Source organism: Empidonax traillii, unplaced genomic scaffold (genome assembly GCF_003031625.1).
Source record: "Empidonax traillii isolate 1590-97213 ecotype Southwest subspecies unplaced genomic scaffold, ASM303162v1 scaffold2096:size38834, whole genome shotgun sequence".
Taxonomy (NCBI): Eukaryota; Metazoa; Chordata; class Aves; order Passeriformes; family Tyrannidae; genus Empidonax; species Empidonax traillii.
The window spans coordinates 7,416-17,484 of NW_020957289.1; positions in this window are offsets into that span (position 1 = coordinate 7,416).

The window sequence follows — 10,069 nt, forward strand, 5'->3', positions numbered from 1 at the left end:
ATTTTGGCACGGCGGGCACACCCCACGCCGCGGACCGCTCGAACACACCGAGGATACGGCGCCTTTCCCCCGCTCCCCACCGCTCAGCTCGGCTCCGCGGGGATGCGCTCGGGAGGCGCCGGAGCCAACACCCCCCCCTTTCCATCCGGAGACCTCCGGAGCCTCCCGGCCCGGCGGCAGCGGCTCCTCGCCGGCCCATGACCGCGCCCCGGTTCTCCCCCCCCGGACCCTCCCGGCCGGGCCGCAGCCCCGGGCCCGCCGCGGCCTGTGCCCGCCGCCCCTCGCCGGAGGCCCCGGGCGGGCCCCCTTCACCCCCCGGGCGGGACTCACCGAGCCGGCGGCGGGCAGGGCAGGGCAGAGCCGGGCCGGGCCGGGCCGTGTCGGCGGGGACGGAGCGGGCAGGGGAATCGGGAGCGGCCGGTGTGGGTGTCTGCGCGGCGCGGGCGGCAGGAAGGGGAGGAGGCGGCCCCGCACGTCCGCCGCGGCCGAGGCCGCCCCCCCGCGTTAAAGGCACCGGCACCGCCCCGCACGGGGAACCCCCGCGGGGACCCCCGGCACGGCACGGCACGGCACGGCACGGCACGGCACACCCGAGCGGGGCGGCCCCCAGGGGGTGTCCCCTCGATGTGTGGGGGGGGGCATCGCGGCCCGTGCGCCGCGGCGGAGACCCACGGAGGGCCCCGCGTGGGGGTCCCCTCGCGTGTTCCTGAGGTTCGCCCCCACACAGATATTCCAGGGGGATCTCCCCCCCTACCCACCCGTGGGCAGGGATCATCCTCGCAGACCTCCCCCCACGCGGGGATCCCCGGGGATTTCCTCACCCAGATTCCACCCGTGGACAGGGATCACCCCATCCAGACATCTCGTACACAGGGACACCCAGGGATCTCTTCACCCATGGACAGGGATCACCCTCCCAGACCTCCCCCATGCAGGGATTCCATCCCCCCCCAGAGCTCCCCACGCAGGGATCCTTCACCTATTCCTGAGGTTCACCCATCCAGACAACTCCCGTGTGGGAATCCCCAGGCATCTCCCCACCCTGACCCCGACCCATGGACAGGCATCACCCACCCACACCTCCCCTGCATGGGGATCCCCGGGGATTTCCTCACCCAGACCCCACCCTGACCTGCCCCATGCAGGGATCCCCTCCTCCAGACCCCCACCCATGGACAGGGATCACCTACCTTGACCTCCCACGTGCAGGGAATCCCCACCCAGGCCCCCCACCCATGGACAGGGATCACCTACCAGACCTCCCACATGCAGCAATCCTTCCACCCAGGTTTCCCACACCTATGGCTACATCCACCCCAACCCCGCCCAAGCGTGGGAACCACCTCCTGCACAAAGGGATCCCCCAGGGATCTCCCCACCCATGTGTGGGGACCATCCTTCCCAGACCTACCCCATGCAAGGATCCCACTGCCCAGACCCACCACGCACAGGGATCACCCATCCAGATCCCCACCCTCCCTAATTACCCCCCCAATCGCAGCCAGTTCCCTTTCCACCCCCTTTCCCAGAGCTGGCAGGGTGGGCAGGCGTGAGGACCCCACGGGCCCAGGGCAAGCAGGCACAACATACCCCAAAATTCTCCCCCTCACGACCAGAAACAGGGATTGTCCCTCAATTTCCCTTCAATGCCTTAAAACTGTTTGGATCCGCAGCGTGGAGCAGCCCTGCCCACAGCACAGATGTACCAGGGGCGCATTCAGTAACATCCCCCCAGCCTGTGGAGTCTGCAGAGGGGCAGATTAACCAGAGTTTTTCAGATCTGACTTCTTAAAGCCCTGACTACTTCTTCCCTCTGACACGGATCCTTCCCAAAGTGCTCACGGGGCAGATTACTTTCTCCTGCCTGAGCCCAGTGGCCGACCACGGATCTGTGGTCAGATCCATCCACAGGGATGGAAACTGATGCTCCGTCACACAGTTACTTGGGGACAACAAAACAGCACAAGAAACCACTGAGGGCACCCATCCAGCTCCATCACTGGGGCACTGACATTAACCCTCAGCTTCCCAGGGTCACAAACATTCACGGGAAAAAACAAACTCCTGCACACGAGAAAATTCACCTTTCTTGGCAGCTCTAGGGGGAACAAGGATGGCTGAGGCAGCGGTGGCTGCGGGTCACTGCCGATGCTGGTCAGGACCTGCATCCCAAGCCCGGCTGCGGTATCCACAGTGGCTGGTTGCAGCTGGCAAAAGGGAGTTATCCCAGCACAACAGGAAGGCTGACATCACCCCAGGGCTTTGCACACACCCTCCTGCCATTTCTTCAGACCTCTGGCAATGAAGAGTCTGGTTTGACCTCCAGGCCCCGTCGCTCGGAGCAAAACCACTCGTTAATTTGTCCCAACGCATCTCCTTTGAGAGATCAGCCGCTCCGCAGGGTTCCCAATCAAAGGAGGATTTGCATGGAGCTGCGGGAAGAGCTCACCATTCCCCTCTCCAGCCACGTGTGTCACTCAGCTGCAGGCCACCACCGCTTTTCCAAACTATCCGGAGCAACGGCGCGAGGCGGAAGCTGTGCCTTTGCATGGGAGGCCGAGCGGGCCCGGAGGCGAGGCCTGGCTGGAGGGGTGGCTACAGGAATGTGGAGACAGACACTTGGAATGCGTGACCGGCCATCAGCTGGCGAGGCAGCGTTTTGCTGCTTCATCCCAGAGCTTCCCTGGCTCAGCACATCCTGGCTGGACACTCCACTCTTCCAAGAGCGCTGCTGAGGGCGGCACGTGAGCCAGGCAAAGGCAGCATCCCCACCCTGCGCTTCCCAGGGCCAGATTTAAGGCCAAATCTTGCTTATATTGACCATCTTGGTAGTGGTTGTGACAAGGCTTGGCAGAAGCAGATTTTGCTGGTGTTTCATTGCTTTTTGTCCACAGCAGTTTTCCAGATGGCGTCAGAACCAAATCGTTGCTTCCCAGGAGTGGGTACAGATTTGCTGCCTCACAGACAGCGCATAAGGGTCCTGCCAACACAGAGAGAAAAACTGGAGCCAAGAGCCAGGGGAAGGCACAGGAGGGACAGGGCTGCCCCTCCTGCCAGGAGCTGAGCTGCAATGGAAGAGCAGAGAATGCAAATCCAGCTGCTACAGCTACAGAAGGGGCAGGATCTGATCCCTTCTCTCTAGTGACCAGTGACAGGACCCGAGGGAACGACTGAAGCTGTGTCAGGGGAGGGTTAGTTTGGATAATGGGGAAAGGTTCTTCCCCCAGAGGGTGATTGGCACTGAACAGGCTCCCCAGGACAGTGGGCACGGCCCCGAGGCTGCCAGAGCTCCAGGAGCGTTTGGACAACGCTCTGAGGGACAGGGTGGGATTGTTGGGGTGTCTGTGCAGGGCCAGGAGTTGGACTCAATGATCTTTGTGGGTCCTTTCCAACTCAGCATATTCTGTGACTCTGAGGAACTTTCTTCACTTCCCTCTTCCAGGACTCGGAGTCGATTTCCCTTTTGGATGGGCACTGTTGGCTCTGAAGGGTTTCAGCTGAGAGAACACACCACTTCCCACCAGCTCAGAAATCTCTGCTCCTTCCCATCTTACACATTTGCCACAACATCACAGCACAAAGCACAATACAAGGACCTGAAAACGCTTTTAAATCCCACCTCAGGTACCGTTTACCCAAGCCTTACTTAAGGCAACAAACTATCTCAATTATGTGGATTGAAAATCTGGTGGAAAACCCCACCGGAGAGCCACGGCTGTGCCGACCAGCCAGGCAGGCTAATGGTGCTGAATATCCCGACTGCAGGGAGGGAATGATGCAAACAGCCACTGGAATCCCAGTCACATTAGGCAGCCACTCATGGGGAAGAAGGAAAGGTTTTAAAATGCTGCAGGAGCCCCAAGTCATTAGTCCTGTCAGGAATTTTGCTTTCTCAGATCCCAGGGAAAAAAACACCTTCAGATCTGTGAATTCAGAGGAAGGCAAGTTATGCCTGAGCGGGGCTGTAATTCGTGGGGGTTGATTACTGTTAATTTAGCATTTTATATAAGAATGTGAGAGATCCTTATCAATGCCAGAAACGAACACCCTGCAAGTTTTAACACCCCACTGATTGCAGATAGGGGGAAAAAAAAAAAAAAAGCCAAATACTGGATTTTTCTCAAAAAAAAAAAAAGAAAACCAAACCAAACGTTGGATTTTCTCTATCTCTTTTTATCTGCATTAAATTTTTTAATACTATTTATAAGCACCAATTCCTACAACTCACAGGAAGTGGAAATTAATAGATTATATGCACACATGCCAAAAAACCATTTCAACTGCTGCTAAAGAAAGTCACCAAAAATTACTACAATTTTCTTATTTGGAGTAGTAAACTAGGAGCAACTCCACTGTGGAAACTTGAGCTACATGGAAAAAGATGTTTGATCCAACTCAAACTGTAAGGGAATAAAAATAAATCCGTCCTAAGCAGCATCTGTCAGCAGAAATGACACTGGAAACTCTTGCAAGGAGAATAAAAGCTCATCATAAAAAAACCAACGGTCTAAACCATGTGAGCAGGATGAAAATCCATCAGGCTGCTACAAGTCTCCACACAATTCACAGAAATCAGAGCATGGATATGCTTTTAATTAAGTTGAGATGATCACGGTCACGTTTTTGTGCTGCTGGGAATCCAGCTAATTAAGTGAATTGTTAGAAGCTCACTGAAAAAAAAAAAAAAAAAAAAAAAAAAAAAAAAAAAAAAAAAAAAAAAAAAAAAAAAAAAAAAAAAAAAAAAAAAAAAAAAAAAAAAAAAAGCTTGTTTATAAGTTACACTCACCTTCCATTTTTGGATTTCACCATTGTAACAGAGCACTGAAAAGCCCAAAACAGGGGTTAAGACTGTGCTGTTCAATTCTACCACGTCCAGAACATGAGCAGCACAATTAGGGACACCCAGACAACTCGGTGCCCCTCTCGGTGACTGACAGAGTGATCACACTTAAATCATGACTTCTGGCAGTTTCCCTTCAGGCTCTTCAGTCCCCACCTCCCAGCACAGGCCTGGGACTAGCGGCTCTCAGCTCTCACATTTGCAAAGTAAAATGGAAATTGCAATGGGAAAATCCCTTTCCTTCCCTCCCCAGGTTGCTGTTCCTGTGCCAGCTGCCCAAGCCACACGTGTCCACTCCTGAAACACTGTGGTTTTTGCCCAGTGTAGCAGCAGAAACTGCTGTCTGATGCTCTAAGTGCTGCATCCCAACCAGCTGTCCCAACTTTACAGCCTCTGGCCACGCCATGGCCTCCATAAATCCCCCATCAGCCAAGGACAGAGCCCTCCCAGCTGCCCTGTGTCCTTACACATGCCAGCAGAATAAAACAAGCACTTAAATCCCTTGCAAGATCAGGGCCTGCCATTTGAATAATCCCTGCTCATTTTCAAGCCACTTATTATTCCTACACCTGTATTACATGGCTTTAATTATCTCTTCTTCCAAAAAAAAGTCCAATTCCGTCTGAAAAGCAACAGATTCAGCTGGAAGCGCTCACTGTAAAGGAAAACCTATTTGCTGTGACTCCAGCGGGTCATCAGGTCTGGGCCACAGAGGTGGAATTTAATTCCTAATCTGGAGATCTCAAAGCTCTGGTATCAGATAGAGCTAAAGAGATCACAGGGAAGCTGGACAGAAAAGCAGCTTTCCGAGTAGCACGATAATAACCATGCTTTGAGTTCCCACGAGAGTAACTGTTTCAAAGCAAGTTCCAAATATTCTCCTTCTTTCTTGGTAGTACCCTTAGCAGAAGATGATTTTTTTTTTTTAAGATTGGATGGTTATTGTTAAGTAAAGCAAATGCAGAAATGACACAGAAAACACGGTGCCTCCTGGAAAATACTCCCCATGTGGTAGCACGGTGACAGTTCAAATCCTTTCTCCCATTCATCATTCACAGTACCTGGTTGTTATTTGTGCTGTTCTACATTAATCTAGGGCAGGTTTTGAATTAATACTCCTCTCCATCAATACCTATGGAATGAAGACTTTTTCCTTTGCAAAGGAAAACGTTTTCAACACCAACACAGCATCCCTCCTAAGCACAGACCTGTCATTCACCTGAAACGGAGCGGGATGGGCAGCAAATACAATCAAGATGCGAGGGGGGAGGGGGGGGGGAGAAGAAAGAAAGGGAAAGTTAGACAGACCTCCTGCTCCAAGGGCTCTTTCAGTCTGAGGATAAGGTATCCCAAGGCTGGCTCAGCACGTTTTCCTCCCAAAACCAGGGAAGGACATTGACTGAGCTCCGCGAGGCGCCGCGGGAACAGCGCGTGTCAGGCTGTGACAAACTTCTGAGGAAACGTGCAGCAAACACCCTCAGAGCCTGTCTGGATAAATCAAAGAGCACAGGCACCATCCCAGCTGTTCTTGCCACCGCAGAGTAAGTGAATATTAAAGCATTTTGTCTGCGGCCACGCGAGGGACGCGGCCGCTGCCTGGTGCGATGAGTGTCACACCGGAGGGGAGCCTTGCTCTCCGCTCCCCGGTTTGCCATCACTGGTGGTGACACTCACCTGTGTCCCAAGGGTGGCTGGAGGCTGGGAAATGTTTGCAAATTCTTGGGGCTAGAGGAGACATCTTGACAACATCACTGCTGCCCCAGGAGACCCAACAATTCCCAGCTGCAAACTCACCGCGCATCCCTCCGAGAGTTTCTCTTTTAGCCCATACTTAAAATGAGCAAATATTCTTCTCTCCACTTATACATCCAATTTTTTAGATGGTGAGAAGCCTCTCCCCAGTGAACCTACAGCTGCCCACGTCGTGTCTAGACTTGTAAGACATCTAAGTGTTTCTGTCCTACAGTTTGTAAGGCCTGGAGGACAGAAAGGGTTAAGAACCGACTTGGATTCTCTAGGGAAAATAGAGAGGCGCCAGAAAAGAAGCCAATTCAACTGATTTTACCCAAAGGGACAAAAGGAGGTTTAGAAAGTCCTCTATAAAATGTCACAGAGAAAAGTATTATTGTCCCACAGGGAAAAAAAACCTACCCATTAATAAATTAGGTGAAAGTCAAGTGAGATGTGAGAGGTCTGAAACAGTCACATTCCTCGATGCCTTTAAACCGTCTGTCTTCACACACTTCATTTATTTTGGTCAGCAGCACTGCCCCTGCCAATTTGGGAGTAAAGGGGACTGTAAAAATACCCTGGGGATAAATGTATTCTTAATGTTAATAAGCAAAACTTGATTGATCTGAGCAACATGGCTTTTTAGGAAACAACAAACTCAGGATCCCTCCTAAACACACATCCATCTAGGCTTCTCATTTCCCTCAAAGCATTGCTAAGCAAACCTGAGCAACTCTACCTGGGTGGAAGAAGAGCTCAGAGGAGCTACTCTTGCATTTATGAGTTGTGTAAATGTCCACTGAAGGGAGGTCAAAGCAACCACAGCATTTAATTATTCCTGACAAGTTGCAGATAGGTGAACCGAAGGGGGAAAAAAAAAATGACACCTTCATAATGAAGGACACTGTGACGTGACAAGTGAGCTCCTTCCTCAGCCTGCAGACACCAAAAATATGTAAAAATATTCCATGCAGTATCTTGGATTGTAAGGGGAAAATTAACTCATATCCCAGTTGTTCAGAGTGACCATAAAGCTGCAGTGTAAGATGTCACAGCCTGATGCCATAACCCGTTCCAGGGAAACGGCAAAGACAGCAGGGAGGAAGATCCAAATGGAAGGATGAGGCTGTACCAAAAGGGATCCTCAGGCTGGACTCCTGCTTGGCTGGGATGAGCAGGGAAATGAGGGGAAGTGCAGGAGCACATGACAGCAGAGCTGGGCACAGACTCCTCAGTCACAGCCAAGCTCACCGTGGTTATTGACGGACCACGGGTGAAGGGCTGGAGTGATGGAAACAGGACGGTGTTAACGGTTAATTATGTGTGTCAAAGGCACAGAACCATCAAGGCGAGGGGATTGGAGCTGCTGCTGACATCTGGCAGCCCTGTGGGGAAGTCTAGTTCCTCCTGAGGTCCTCGTTGACTCAGGAGCACGGATTTGCTGACGTTAATTGGAGGAAGAGGTAATGATAACTGACTAATCGCCGAGCTGTGCGCCCTGCAGACTCATTCCAGTGTCAGTCATTGCATCTCGCTGATCACTCAGACAAAACTCAGTTTTAGGGGGAATTCAGGCACTGCTCAGAACCCTTCCTTGACTCGTGTCATTTGCATTCCGTTGCCCTCTCCTGCACCATAAGCTAATGGAAACTGGGGTGGTGGCACAGCTCAGCTGACACAGCAGTGAAGGCATCACAGTAAGTGCTGTAATTCCTGGAGAGCTTGCACTGAAGGTCCTGGACACGGCAATGTCACTGCTCACATCTTCAATGTGACTGCAAACCGAATTAACAGAGCTCTGTTAGCACCTGCTGCACGCACACCTCTCCTTTTCTGTGCAAACACGCAGGAGTGCTGTCACTATATTGTTTTTCCAGATAAAGCTTAAAGGATCAGCATTTAATTGCAGCAGTGAGTTCAGGGTGTGAGACACAGTGTTTGCATTAGAGTGATTTGTCACAAAACTCGGAGGGGAACAGCAGCAGTCAGATGATCCATCGCACACTCACCTCATTTAAATGCAATTCCATTTAGCCAGACCGTTTGGCACAGAAATGGGAGGGATGACTCAACAAAAAAAGCACGGAAGGACACTTCTGACCCCAGGTGTCAGACGGATTTGTGTGTGACATTCACGGAGGAGCTGTCCAAGAAAGCCTGCAGCCATTCATTGCTCCGCTGCAATTAAGGTGGCAGCCACTGTTTAACCCCCTCCCCCCCCCCAACTCTGCTCCCTCCCCTTTTTCTGGGCACATTTTAAATGCAACACAGAATGAAAAATAAAAACAGACTGCTGGGCTCTCCTCCACACTGCAGTACGAGGCTGGGCCAGGATTTTCTATGTGGATATTTCAAGTAGCATTTCTATGCAAACAACATGCAGAACGCCTGCCTTTAATCAGTTTGTTGCTTTGCACAGATAGGAAAATTAAATGAAGTTAACTGCAGAGATTTTGAGTCACCATTCAGCCTTTCAGTTGAGACAGATGACTTTTACTTACAGTGCTTCCTCTGGCATTCAGTGGAGGGTTTGGCAACCCTCTCTGGGTCTGGTTCTCAGCAATTCTCTGACACGGGGGCAGTTAGTGTCTCCACTGCACATAATGGAGCTGTAGAAGCCAGAAAAAAAATGGCTCTTTTCTAGCCAGTTTGCCCCTTTCCCACGTGACAGAAGTGACTTTCTTCCCTGATCCAGAAGGCAGAGCCCGCTAGTCTCTGCCAGGGAGCATGGCAGGCACATGCATTGGCACACAAGTGCTCAGAGACCACTAATGCCTGCAAAAAGTACCAAATCCCCCCCATTACCGCCCTTTTCAGGGAATAAGAGAGCCCCAGTTTAACCAGGACAAAGAGGCAGCCTTACCACTGTGTGACCTGAGCTGCATCATCCAATTCGGGGAGGGACACAGGGGGTAAATGGGAAGTTACAGCCATTCCCACCACCCAGTAAACCTGGAAAATTAAACTAGATTCTGCCTCAGCTTCCTCACTTCTGCAAGGGGGTTGCTCCTGCTTTACACAGGGCAAGTTAGAACCAAATATCAAAACTAATGGACCTGCTTCTGCTCATGTTTACACTGGCATAACCTAGCGATGACACCAATTCACAATTAAAAGTCAAATTACTCACTGTTACTCAGTGAGTAGTCATGGTGGCTTCTTTCCTTCCCTGACAATAAATCCAGTATCTGCTGACACTGACAAAAGCATTCATCACGTCTAGAAGGGAGTATTATGGGACACATAAGTAGGAGAGAGTGATGATCACACTTGTCAGACCAAAGGACTCCAGCATCTACCTTTGAGTTGCCCTTGGGCTGCAGACACTTCTCAAGAGCCTTTCCAGCTCCATGCATGTCCTTTGCTCCCAGTGACCTCGCTGCAGCTCACCTGCTCCTCTCCCTGAGAGATCCCCCCTCTGGGGTCCTCCTCAGCACCTCACTCCATTTACACCCCCGGCAAGATGGGAATCGAGGCACAGGGACCAAAACAGGGCTG